This window comes from Mus caroli, chromosome 8 (genome assembly GCF_900094665.2).
Source record: "Mus caroli chromosome 8, CAROLI_EIJ_v1.1, whole genome shotgun sequence".
Lineage (NCBI taxonomy): Eukaryota > Metazoa > Chordata > Mammalia > Rodentia > Muridae > Mus > Mus caroli.
Window position 1 is genome coordinate 70,564,397 of NC_034577.1, and position 14,516 is coordinate 70,578,912.

At 43.9% G+C, this 14,516-nt stretch overlaps 1 non-coding gene across 1 annotated transcript; it reads right to left on the reverse strand.

The window, feature by feature from the left end:
* Nucleotides 1-9,954: 9,954 nt before the first annotated feature.
* On the reverse strand, nt 9,955-10,061 carry LOC115031867. The gene has a single exon (XR_003837503.1). It is a non-coding gene; the product is annotated as a U6 spliceosomal RNA (small nuclear RNA).
* Nucleotides 10,062-14,516: the final 4,455 nt, after the last annotated feature.

Consider the following 14,516-nt stretch of genomic DNA (forward strand, 5'->3'; position numbering starts at 1 on the left):
AAGGGGAACACTCCTCTACTGTTGGTGGGAGTGCAAACTGGTACAACCACTCTGAAAATCAATCTGCCTGTTTTTCAGAAAACTGGAAATAGTTCTACCTCAAGACCCAGCTATATCACTCCTGGGCATATGCCCAAAAGATGCTCCAGCATCCCACAAGAACACTTGCTCCACTATGTTCATAGCAGCTTTATTTGCAATAGCCAGAAACTGGAAACAACCCAGATGTCCATCAACCAAAGAATGGATAAAGAAAAATGTCTCATTTACACAATGAAGAACTACTCAGCTATTTAAAAATGGGGGGAGGGGCAACATGAAATTTGTAGGCAAATGGATGAAACTAGAAAATATCATCCTGACTGAGGTAACCCAGAGCCTGAAAGACATGCATGGTATATACTCACTTATAAGTGGATATTAGCCAAAATGTACAGGATACCCACACTACAATCCACAAGATACAAGGTGAAGAACAATCAAGGAAGGTACCTGATGTCACCCTCTGGTTCTTGTGTGCACGTGTACACACATGAACACATGCATATGTCCATGCAAACATATAAAAATACAGCAAGAAAGATGAGAGGACTCCTGCTAAGCTCTCTTGCCCAATACTTGAGTGTGGCCAGAAAGACATCTGGCCACTGTCCAGCCTGTCCAAGATTCAGAAGCTTAATATAACCCAGCAGAACGGCCATGGGGAACCCATCCACTCCTAATAACTGTTTCCTTTGGGAAAACATGCCTTCCTTTCATGAAAGAAAGGGCACCCACACCCAGTGCTTAGCCTCCAGCATGGACCTTTTCAAGTCTTACTAGAGCATCCAATATTTATCACACTTCCCTGCAACCTCTTAGCCAGAGTCTATGCCATTAATGCCAAGCTAATCCATTAGACTCTTCCTGGATCCAAGCATAGTGGACATATGCTCTTTTAGCAAATCTGCATCCAAACACCCTCATTCCTGTAACTACAGTTGGGAGCACAGTCCACTCATTCTTGCTGCTTACAACTCAGGGACATCTTCACCCACTCTTATGATGGTCCATGCACTGTGTTACTGTCTAGGGCACTCTCGCTAGTCCAAGGTAAAGTACCCTGATGCACCAGAGCTAAGATACAATGAGACCCAGCAGACACTTCTGGGAATGAACGTCTCTCTATATATATTTCCATGCTAAATCTGAGGGGACAAATGGGTTAGAGCTGTGGTATTTGCTGCAGTGGATAGTCCAGATAAGATCTTCCTCAGAAGTAGATGCTGAAAGAAAGAGGCAGCAAACCAAGTTTCAAAGCTTCTTCTAGAGTCCTGAATACAGGAAGGAAGGCTTGGAGCACTCCAAGGCCTGAGCTTCCCAAAGAGCCATTAAGTCAAAGTTTTCCTCAAGAGAACTTTGCAATAGGCTAGAGTTTGACTCTGGAACATCCCAAAGGTTCATGTGAATGCCGAGTCTCCAGGTAGACTCTATTTTAAGTGGTGGAACCTTTAAGAGGAAGAGTCTAGTTGGAGGAAAGCAGGACACTTGGGCAGCCTCTGAAGGAGACTGTGATCTTGCTTTCACCCTCCCACATCCCCCTCCCCTTTTCACTCCCATAGCGTGATGTCAGCACTGTGGTTCCACCTGTGACACCACCATACTGCACACCACAGGCCCAGAACTCTGCATAGAATAGCTGATTGCCTCAACAGAAAGCCAGCTACCCTACAGTTACAACCAAAGAGTCCTATGTGCCTGCATCTCCATCCCAAACACGTTTATAGGATGCCTGCTACATTTATGAATTCTCCTCATCATATGAAAAATGATTTCCATCTTGTACTGGCATACAAATATTCCCTGGTAAGGACTGTTCACTTTCTTAAGGGCATCCTTGATAATCTCATGCGATCTTGAATGGAAATGAAAGCTTTTCTGGGTTTTAAACCAAGCTCCTGATATCTTTTTCTTCGTCTCTTTCACTTACAACCAGCATTGGTTTCTTATGTGCCCAGTCTGTGCCTTGGAGAAGTCATGAGAAGTGCAAGATGGGTGCTAGCCAGGCAAGGTGGCGTGCCCTGCCCCTACATAGGAGAAAGTAAAGTGATTCCAAACTGAGCAAGGGCTGATGGGAAGGACCAGCGGCTCCAGCCTTTGTAAGACCTTCCATGAGATTCGATGCCAGAGCCAGGAAGTCTATCCTTCCTCCTTTATTGTCATTTTTAATCTTGTTTATACATTAAAAGATGAAAATTTGGAGATACAAGAGAAATACCATGGAACAAATATCCAAGTGTCTACTGTCTACTTGGTCCTTTGTTTACTCTGGAGACAGAATAATTTGTAGCAGAATTTTTATTCTAGAGGGGAGGGGGAGGTTGGCCAAATGGAAACATACATAAATGTCCAACAGGTTTCCAAAATTATTGTGTATCTATTTCCTTTAAGTTGAACTGCCATCCTTGGAGGACTCTCAGAAAGTTACAAGAGTCACAAGCCCCGTGGTTCTAAGAGTAGTAAGCTATTGCTGAGGAGAGGAGACCCTTCTGTAGACCTGCCTGCAGGCCTGCAGGGAGCTCCGTGGACACAGCTCTCCCATGCCACCACGCCTGCAGGCCTGCAGGGAGCTCCGTGGATACAGCTCTCCCATGCCACCACGCCTGCAGGCCTGCAGGGAGCTCCATGGACACAGCTCTCCCATGCCACCGCCATGCCAGAGAGGGATTTTGGAGAAGGCAGCTGCCTCTGAGGCCTCAAGTTCCTGTAAGCAACCTCAGTCAACTCATTGGTTCAGTAAGATGGACTTGGGGCAAAATGGTTCCTTTAGTTTCTTGTTGGTGCCTCATCTCCCACAGAAAAGTCACCCTGTAACAGAGATGGTCCCAGAAGGTAGACATGATTGGTTGAAGTTTGGTGTGGTCTGCCTTTGATATGCTATTTGCAGAAGTATGCATTGAGCCAGGCCATGCCCTGCACAACCATCTGGTATTAGGGCATCCCAAGCAGAGAAATATCTGCAAAGTTCCCAAGACAGCCAACTTCTCCTTCAGGGACTCAAAACTAGGGCCTATCGTATTTTAGAGACTCACAAATGTTTTCATATCTTCCTCAACCAGAGAAAGTAATTTTCAGGCCAAAGGAAATGTTTTAATATATATTTATACATTTAGTTTTTACTAATACAGTCATAAGATATAAATTTATTTTTTGAATGAGACTATGCCTACCAAAGACAAAATGTAGTCCAGGGTGTTTGAAACAGGAAAAGGCTGGGTTTGCTGAAAGAAAAGCAAACGTGAGCAGAGGCATTAGGGTAGCAAGGACAGCAGTCAGTGAGGGCAGTGGTGCAGCCCAGGAGAACCTCAGCGCTCCACAAGAGCTGGCAGCTGATAATAACAAATGCAACTGAGAAACCTGAGCGGCTCAGAGTCTCCAACACCACTCAAGTCCACAGTGGTACTGAACAGCATTGGCCATTTCCCAAAAAGGACTTCCTTGACTTCTTCATTCTTTAGCAGTTAAAGTAAACAACTTCTTGGGGACACCAATGATCCCGTAAATCTCAAGATCAGCTTCTGCTTCATCTGAGCTTGATGGTTTCCTTCTGACCATCCCCCTTTCCACTGTGGGGAAGAATGACAAGAGCGATGTCGAAGCACCTTGCAATATTCAGACATCAAAAAATAACAGAGTTCTGCCATGATGGCCAAGAAGAAGAAGAAATAACCCATCGGCCTGTGAATGGACTTTGGCTTGGATGTAAATGACCTTTCTTACTGGCTTGCCAACCTCACGCCCATACCCAGCACAATCAGGAATCTCTCAGCCACAGCCAATCTTTCAGGAAGGATCTGTTGCACTGAGTTGTGAACTCATAATGTTTATGATGGTGCTCCTGGCTGCCTGTGTACTAACATCTGTGATATTTAAAGCAGCTAATGGAGAGAGTTTGACCACTTGCTGCATGGCCTCTCTGCTGTTCTACATCTTGGGGAGACAATTGAGGCCATCTCTCATTCTCTACGGAACACATTAGCATTTAACATGACCCAGTGGGACTGGAGCCTGAGACACCAGGCTAGGAATAGCATTCCCAACCTCAAGGGCCTTTGTAAAGGTAGCTTGATGGAGGAAGCATGCCCAGCCTCCTACGCACCCTCAGAAGGAAATAAGTCAAGATGCCTTAAAGTTTGTGAGGTCAAAGGGCTCGAAGATTTTGCCAGAACTACTTTAGGAAGTCCCATTTTATTACATTCTTCAGTGTGCACAAATACTAAATGAAAAATAATGTAAAAACAGCCTATGCATTTTCAGATTGGGGGGGTTAGAGGAAGAAGAACAATTGGTTTTAATGATACCTAAGGGAGAGACACGTCCCACTAATGACACAGGACCCCAGATTTAGACTTGGAACTCTATAAGACAACATTGTGAGATGGCTTTTACTTTCCAGAAGTAATTATGCCAGAGGAGGTATGGAAGTTAAGTTTCCTGTTCTTTTAGCATCTTCCTATGTGTGTGTGTGTGTGTGTGTGTGTTGTTCATGTGTGGGTACAAATGCCTAGTCATGTCTATGTGTTAGACAAATATTCATGTTAGGCCAGAGCCTGACATCAGATGTCTTCAATGACTCTCTGTTTTCTTAAGATAGGGTATTTCAATTTGTCTAGACTGGCTGGCCAATCTGCTCCAGAGATCTAACTATCTCTGACTCATCCCACAGCACTTGGGCTACAGACATATGCCGCTACATCTTGCTTCTACATGGATGCTGCGCATTCAAACTCACTTCCTCATGTTTACGTGACAGGCACTTCACCTAGTCTGAGCCATCTCCGGATACCTGTCTTAGCATCTCTCTGAGTTAGGGTTACTATTATGTGATGAAACACCATGACCAAAAGCAAGCCACTGGGAAGAAAAGGACTTATTTGGCTTATGCTTCCACATCACAGTTCATCACTGAAGGAGTCAGTACTGAAACTCACACAGGGAAGGCACCTGAAGGCAGGAGCTGATGCAGAGACCTGGGAGGGTACTGCTTACTGGTTTGCTCCTTATGTCTTTCTCAGCCTTCCTAGAGAACCCAGGAGCCTCATCCCAGGGATGGCATCACTTTATGGCAGGCCAAACCCTCTCCTGTCAATGCCCTCCAGGCTTGCTTGCAGCCTGATACTATGAAGGCAGTTTTTAAATTGAGATTCTTCCTCTCAGATGACTGTGGCTTGTATCAAGTTAACATAAAAGCACAGCCCCTGGTTTCTGGTGAACATAGCTTCCAGACGGAAAAGCTCATGAGTGAACCAGAGAGTGAAATTTGGGACATTTTCAACCCTCAACTTTTTTTTGTGGAACTCAAATCCAAACAGAAAGAAACTGAATGAAGTATTATTGAACAGACCCACTTTGAAGATTGATCATAGAAGATCAGTCTTGGATATTGCCTTTTCTCATTCGATTCCTTTAAAGTTCTCCATTGTTTCCAAGTAACATAGGGACCTGGATTGTCCCGCAAAGGCTCTTGTGTTAAAGACTTGGTCCCCAGTATGGTGCTTTGGGTGCTCTGGCACTCTACCCAGTGGGCCCCAATTGACAGAAGTTGGGCCAATAGGGAGGGGACCCCTGGAGGATTGTGGGTTCCTGGTCTCTTCTTTCTTCCTTTACTGTTGTATCTTAACTGTAAGAGCAACAGTTTTCTTCCACCATACCATTCTACCTTAATGTTCTGCCTTCCCACAGACCAGGACAATGCAGCCTGATGCTTCTAAAAACTTAGAACCCAGACAAACCCCTCTCTTTATAACATAGTTATTTCCGCTGTTTTCTACACTCTGACGACCAGTGAGCCCGACTAAAGATGCTAGGACTCCTACCTGTAACCTGGGAGGACCCTAAGGAGAACTACTACTTACAATCTGGGAGGACCCTAAGGAGAACTACTACTTACAATCTGGGAGGACCCTAAGGAGAACTACTACTTACAATCTGGGAGGACCCCAAAGCAGTTCTAATGAAGACCGACACACCCAAGCTGTGCAGTTGAGTGCAGCCTCCCAGAGGGTCTACTATTTAGAAAAGAAATGTCTGTTCCTGCCCTTTGCTTGTGCTCTGGGTCTGGCCTGAGTGCACTCATAGAGAGAGTGGGCAGGCTTTAGCAGGTAGCAGCAGTAGCAGCAGGGATGAGGGAGGGCAGGCTGGGAAGTCCCGGGGCTGCTGTGGCAGTGTCTGGAGCAGAGGCATGTAACGGCTGACCCACTCTCAAGAGCTCCAGAGCCCAAAGGATGGGAAGTTTGGCTCTCTTTCTTTCTTTCTTTCTTTCTTTCTTTCTTTCTTTCTTTCTTTCTTTCTTTCTTTCTTTCTTTCTTTCTTTCTTTTTTTATGGTCAATAGATAATAACCGACATTTCACCATTTTAGTCACTTTTAAATCAGTTTAGTGACATGAAGTATGCTCACATTTTTATGCACATGTCGTCTCGTCTTCTGTTTTTCCAAATGTAACCTCCACTAAAAAACTATTCATTCTCCATCTTTCTTGGCCCCCATTTTTCTATCCTATTTTCTAGCTCTGTCAACTTGACTACTCAAAGTATCTCATGTCACTGGGACCAGACAATGTTTGTTTCCTGCATCCTTCATTTCATTTAGCACTGTGTCTTCATGGTCCACGTTGTAAGGCGTGGCAGAATTATCTTCCTTCCTGTTTGTGACACTCCTTCATTTGTTTGTGGCCCTGGGGATTGAACCCAGAGCTGCACACATATTACAGTAAGCTCTACCCTAGCCCTCCTTCATCTTACTTGTACACTTATCTGTAGGTGGACATTTAATTGTTACTACAGTTTTCTTATAGGGTCTCACTTTGTCTCCCAAGCTGACCTGGAACTCATAGAGATCCACCTGCCTCTGCCTCCCTAGGGCATGAGACATCACACTGAGCTCCACTTTTTTGTTGTTGTTGAGAATTTCATACAATGAATTTTGTTCATATTCATTTCCCTCCCCCGGGGACCCATCTCTGCTTCTCCTCCACCCAGCCATTTGTGTCCTTCCTCCCATCAAGGCCATTTGTGCTGCCCTCATATTCTTGGATGTATGGCCTTCTGCTGGAGCCTGGTCATCTTACCAGGGTTCTGCACTCTTAAAGAAAACTGACTTTCCTTTCTCAGCATTAAGAGTTGCCAACAGCTCCTAGGCTACAGGTGTAGATCGATGGCCAACTCCCCGATCCTTGTTGGGGTTCGGTCTGGCTTTGACTTGCACATGTGTAGGTGCCTTGCTAACTTTGTTTTAAAATTACATTTATTTAGAGAGGAGAGAAAGGGAAGAGGGAGGGAAGGAGAAAGGAGAGACAGAGAGAGACAGAGACACAGAGAGAGCAAGAGAGCAAGGAATGAGGAACTCAAGTATGTGACCTTTGCATATGCAAAGGTCAGAGGACAGCTTGCAAAGTTATTTGTCTCCTTCTACCACTCAGGTTCTGGGAATCAAATTTGGATGATCAGGCTTGGTAGCAAATGCCTTTCTGCTGGCCCATCTTCTCAGCCCCATTTCTACCTTTTGATGACTATGAGTAAGGAGAGAGTGAGTGTGGGTGTACAGATATCTGTCTGAGTGTCTGCTTTCAATTCTTTATATCTATACTCTACTCTGGAATTCCTGAATCACACAGTAATTTGACTTAGTTTTTTGAGGGCTCATAACACAGCGCCATTTAACATCCACACTAACCATCCGCAGGAATACTATCACTTCCGTGTCCCCTTCATACTTCTAAAACATAAAACCTAACAGAGTGAAGGGAAAGGGTGACTCTTCAAGGACCTAAGATAGTATAATCTCACGATAAGATCCCTCCAATAAGTTCACCACTGGGAATGATAGGGTTGAAGTCTGCTGCTAAGTCACTTTGAGAACTGAGAGTCTGTGTGTACAGCACAACATTTGAGGACCTTGGTGTCTTGCGTATGTCAGACAAGAGCAATGTATAAATGGACAATGATTTGTATGGATCTCAAGAAGAAGTCATGAGCAAACAACCACAGATCAACCAACCTACAGATATGTTTTTGTATGATGTGTTTATCCCCCAAACCTGACAACTTCTCAATTAAATTCAGATTTCCTGTTTTCTCTTGAGGCATGGGAAGACATATAAATGATGGGATGGATCCTGGTCATGGTGTGACTTGTTCACACGTGTGACGTGCTCATGGTATATGATCCTGTCCACCCCAGCCCAAATCACAAACCAAGAGTGGAGTCAAGTGATTTGCTGAGAAAAACCAAATGAAAGCCTTTCAGTAAGATGCAAGCTCCCTGATCAGAACATCTGAAGTGAGAGGTATCGTGTTATTGTTTGCTGTGTTCACATGCTCAGCTACCAAGCTCATTGTTTTCTTGTTAATCTTTAAATAAAAGTGACTATCAAAGTCTAAGGTATCTGTTACTGTGAGCGTTTTCTATGAAGACTTGTCCTTAGGGATTTTTTTCCATGAGAATAGGGACCAAGATTCTTGGTTCACATTATATACCAGAATACAAACAGTGTGGGCTAATTCCGCACAACTGCATCTAATACTGTTACTATTGCTGCTGCTATTCCTGAGGGTGTCTGTGGTGTGTAGAATAAAATCACACAACACATCAAGTATCAGCCACACAGGTACTGAAAACAGTGTGTGATTAAAGCCATTCATTCAAAGCCCATGAAGATAACCAGACTGCTTGCACAACTTTAGTCTTCCCCAGGACGGGAATCCAGCCCTGGCTGTGGTTATACCTTATTCAAAGTTGTTTATATGGATTTCATGTTATTTTCTTTGTGTGTAAAAAATAACTTTGTGAATGTAGAGAGAATCGTAGTTTGTAAAATATGAGTTGTTCTCGTCCCTCTCTTCCCCCGCCCCCTTCCCTCTCTGCTTATGTTGGACAGCGGTAAAGCAACGTCTCAAATGAAGAGGAATTCCACATGCAGAATGTTGCTTTTTCTTAAGAGTAAAAAACACCAAAGTATTAATTATGATTTGTGACAGACAAGTGCCAAATAATTCTAGGTCATTTATTTTATTTCAGGCACAACAATAGAGGGTGGGAAGGAAGAAAATCATGAAACCCTCAACAAATGTTTCTTAACTGAAAATCTCAGCCATGTAAATGTCATGATGCCTAAAATTCCTGCTGCAGAAGGTCACAGCCATGTCACAGCATGAGGATCCTGAAGGCAGAACCAGTGTGCTCCAACTTCTCCTCAAGTAACGAAAGCAGATGAGAACCCATCCGTCCCCTGGGAATCTAGAGTTGGAGCTTGAAGCTGTTCCCAGGAAAAAAGACTTTGAACCTTGCCCTTTGACCTGAAGTTCACAAAGAGCTTGGGCCTCATGGTGCTTTCCAGCCACCAAGAGGTGGAGCATCACTGTGCTTAGGGATCCAGCTAAGCCACCTGCCGCCATCTGAATCTTAAGCCCATGTTGATGCTGTTGGGAAGCAAAAGACCATTAAGGGTGTGGTTCCAGGGAAGGCTGTGAGATCATAGTCTCACATCATTTATTCTCTCAGCTTTGCTCCCCTCATTTTGTTGCATACGTTTTTTCTCTGCCACACATTTTACAGACCTTAAACAGCAGTTAGACAGTATGGTCTGGAAGCTCCTTCTTTATACGCTATTTCAGGTATATTGTTGCACTGGTGGAAAGCTGATTAGCTCCCAGCCCAAATGCATATAGGATAAGCATATGCATTATCCAAGGGTGTATGGTATATCCATATATATCTTTTATTATTATTATTTTCATTAGGTATTTTCTTCATTTACATTTCCAATGCTATCCCAAAAGTCCCCCATACCCCCCCCCACTTCCCTACCCACCCACTCCCACTTCTTGGCCCTGGAGTTCCCCTGTACTGAGGCATATAAAGTTTGCAAGACCAATGGGCCTCTCTTTCCACTGGTGGCCGACTAGGCCATCTTCTGAAAAATATGAAACGCTTCACGAATTTGCGTGTCATCCTTGCGCAGGGGTCATGCTAATCTTCTCTGTATCATTCCAATTTTAGTATATGTGCTGCCGAAGCGAGCACCCATATTTATCTTAATAAATTTTTGTGTAATTTTTTTTTGAAAGTTAAAATTGTCTGACTTTTCCTCAACAAATATATGAACAAAAAGAGCATTCCCAGAAAAGTAATCATATTTTCCCTAGTCTTCTGAGTAACCCATATGTATTCTTATTGCAACTGCATAAAAATAAGCTATTTGTACTACTGAAGACACTGGCATTTCTAGTTAATTGACTTATTGCTGTTTTTAATTAAGTTATAGTAATCACACAAGCTTCATTGCTAAAAACTTGAAAAATAAAAGACAAAAGATGAACACTTATCTTGTTGATTAATATTTTAGGATAATAAAAGCATAAGGAGGCCTTGGAAAATAGAGGAAGGACACAAATTTTGAATTAAAGGCGACTATGCAGCCCATCCATCAGCAGAGAGCAGGCTCGGGAAGGATACCATAGTCAGTCCTTCTGGGTGGTAAGATGATCAGGACTGGGCAGACAAGATGGTTTTCGGTAAGGGTGACTGCTGCCAAGCCTCACAGCCTGCATTTGATCCCAGGGACTCATGTGGTGAAAGAGAAAACCAACTCCCACAAGTTGTCCTCTGACCTCCTTGCATGTACAATGGCACACATACAAATATACACAGATATAAATAAATAAATTCCACAAAAGTTTCAATAGTCCAGGTCTTTAGAGACAAGAAGAAGAAATGAGTATGAATAAGCTAAAGGGAGGAGAGGGGGTGGAGCAAAAGGAACATCCGGGCCAGGCCTGGAGAGAAGTTACATAAGGTCACCTTGGATTTCTACAGAGCCAAGATGGTCTTCAGTCCCAGGACACCATGGCTTCGCTTTGAGCCTGTCATGGTTTCTTTTGGTCATCTGCTAATGAGATGCTTGGTGTTTAGCCAGGGACCACTCTTGCCTCTCTCCAAGCCTCCTTCACTGGTCTCAGAGAAGCTGTGAAGTTTTGTAAAAGCTACAGGGTCAGAGTCAATATCTCTATTTGTTTCCAGTGGCATGTGTAGTGCCCAGCACGTAGTAGGTGTTCACCGGCTATTTGCTGAATGAATGGAAAGTAGTGTGGGGTCAGGGAAAGAGTAGAATTCACCATTCAAATGAGAAGGCTTTACTTTGTATATAGCGCGCTCTCTCTCTCTCTCTCTCTCTCTCTCTCTCTCTGTCTCTCTCTCTCTCTGTGTGTGTGTCTGTGTGTGTGTGTGTGTGTGTGTGTGTCCATGCCCAGAGATTGACATCAGGTATCTGTCACTCTCCAACTTGTGTTTTTTGAGAAAAGGTCTCTCCCTGGTTGGGCTAGACTGACTGACCAGTGAACCCCGGAGATCTGCCTGTCTTTTCCTCTCTTGTGATGAGATCCCAGACATTTTCTAGCACATCCAATGTTTTATATGAGTGCCAGTTCGAAGCTGGCAGTGGTGGTATACGTCTATAATCCAAGTGTCAGAGGTAGAAGCAGAAGGATTGAAAACACAACATCAGCGTCTGATATGTGCTGAATCTCAGGCTGGCCTGGCCTGTGTGTAGAAGTGGATGACTAAGGAACAACTAGAACTAGTGAAGCGTGCAGACACTAGTGACAGTAGCAAGCCATGGCCACCCCAGGGCTGAAGGAACAGGCAAGAAATAGCATAACTGTAGTCTAAAGTCTGAAGTAGCTGATGAAGGGCTAAGAGACTGCCTTTGCACAGGAGCAAAACTGCAGCCAGCAGGCAGCAAAGCTGGGAGAGGCGTAGGATGATCTAGCCCTGCCCTCTCACCTCCCACTCTCTTCCTATTACCTGTGCCTACTGCCTAGATCCAGAAGTACATCCAGGCGCTGGGGCGTGTGGGTGGTACATTTTTATAAGAGGTCAGACTCTACAGCAGGGAATGGACAGAGGAAGGGACAGCAATCAAGGAACAAATGTGGAAAAACTAGCCGAGACTAACACACACACACACACACACACACACAGGCACACACAGGCACACACACACACAGGCACACACAGGGAATTCACTGTCTGCTTTGGCATGCTTACATCCTGATTACTTCTGGAGATGATTTATCTTTCATTAACATGATTGAGATCTACCTGGGAGTTCACACTTGCCCTTCAGGAAACTGGGAGCAAGACTTCCTGGGGAGAGTACTCCAAGATCAAGATCATTCCTTTCTTATGAAAGAAAAGCTGGGGGCTGGTGAGATGGCTCAGTGGGTAAGAGCACCCGACTGCTCTTCCGAAGGTCCAGAGTTCAAATCCCAGCAACCACATGGTGGCTCACAACCATCCACAACGAGATCTGGCGCCCTCTTCTGGAATGTCTGAAGACAGCTACAGTGTACTTACATATAATAAATAAATAAATCTTTAAAAAAAAAAAAAAAAAAAAAAAAAAGAAAAGCTGGAGTCTCCTGACCTTTAGGGTATAAGGCTGGTTGCTCTGTCCCTCTGCCTGATTGATTTGAGAGAATGGCTAAATCTGGAAGAGTGATTAACAAATGCCTTACCCTGGGTGATCTAACTGTGTAGCCCTGTCTAAAGCTGTGCCTCAGATTCCCCGGCCATGAAGTGAACAATGAAATGGCCATGGCAGTGGACATGACAACAAATTTGTCTGTACTTATACTCAGTTTCGCTATTGGCTTTTGTCTTTTCCTGGAGAGAACCATGTCAACCCTCAGACACAAACTCTGCTGAACTGAAACACTTGTTTCCCAGATATCTTAATAGGCAGCCAACTCTCCAAAGAGTTGGAATATGTTTCCTTGTTTGTTTGTCTGTTTGTTTGTTTTTTAAAAGAAAAAAAGAAGTCACCAAACAAAGCTTTTCCTAAAACAATAAACAATTTAACACATACAGAGCTTGAATCTCTTAGGGTACACACTTCTAGAAGCATGACCTTTGGAAATTAAGTAGTTCCTGTGATGCCCGTGGTCTGTTTCTTGGAACATCTTTAATAAGACCTATATGGCAAACACTGCTGGACCAGAGGAGCCTTTTCCACAAGAAACAAGGAGGCTCCTGTAGGCAAGCATACAGGCCGGCTGCCTGCAGGCCTCCACCGCAGCTCCACTGTTCAGGGGCCAGGCTGTTTGCTGAAAGGACACTTGCTGAACCAGTTGTGCTTCACCCAAGACAAGGATGTGTATTGTAGCTTATCCATCTGGCTCCTTCCTGTTGTTTTAAGCAAGTCACAGGAGTCTTTTATTGTCCTAGACCTTTTGTGAAATTCCACTTGTCCTGTTGGCCCTCAGCTAGGGACTCCTGAACGCAGCACTGAGGAGGCAGAGGCTTCAAAGCCTGTCATCTAAAGAGCATCCATCCCTCACAGGTAAACATGGCTGGAGGAATTGCCATGGGGGGTGGGGGGAGGGTAGGCTGAGTTGGGAATTTTATGTCTCCTGCTTTTTAAGTAATAGACTTGCTCCAGTGGAGTGAGCTTGTGACCTGACCTGAAACTTTTTGGCTGACATTAATTGGGATTTGAATGTGGGCTTCTTTGGTTGTGGTGGTGAGTTGTTTGTTTGTTTTGTTTACCTGTCTATCATCTATCTGTCTATCTACCTGTCTGTCTATCATCTATCTATCTATCTATCTATCTATCTATCTATCTATCTATCTATCTATCTATCTATCTATCTGAGACAGGGTCTCTTTACATAGCTGTCCTAGAATTTACCATGGAGACCAACTGGCCTTGAATCCACAGAGATTTGTCTACCTCTACCTACCAATTAGTACAGGCTTCCTTTATTTTTTGGGGGGGAGTTGGTTTTTCGAGACAGGGTTTCTCTGTTTAGCCCTGGCTGTCCTGGAAATTACTCTGTAGACCAGGCTGGCCTCGAACTCAGAAATCCTCCTGCCTCTGCCTCCTGAGTGCTGGGATTAAAGGTGTGCGCCACCACGTCCGGCAGTAGAGGCTTCTTAGACACTTTTCAGCGTGGTATAAACATTTTAGTTTAGTTCTGCTCAGAGGATGTATTGTCTTCTCTGCACTCCCCTTCCACGGTTCTTAAAAAACACTTAATTTCTGAAGTTTGTTTATTGCTACATCAGGATGCACAGCAACACTGTCACATGATTTTACACCCGAGCTCCCCCTTTCCGGCATGGTGGAGCCCTCATTAGCCTGATCTCAGTAGCAGTTTCCCCCAGTGTTGTACCAGCTCCAAAACACCAGCTCCAAACCAAGTGATCGGTAAAGTTCCTTCTGCCCACAAAGTCACACAATTCGGATCTGGAGCAGCAATTGTATCTCCTTATTAATAAATTAAAGTACGAGACTAAATAGTGGCAGAGAAAGAGTTAACTATTAACAAATAGTTAACTCTCATGGCATGATCATTCATATATATATATATATATATATATATATATATATATATATGTATATACATATATATCTATACATATATATGTGTGTGTGTATGTGTACGTACATATATAATATATAGTGGTGGTTGGAATATG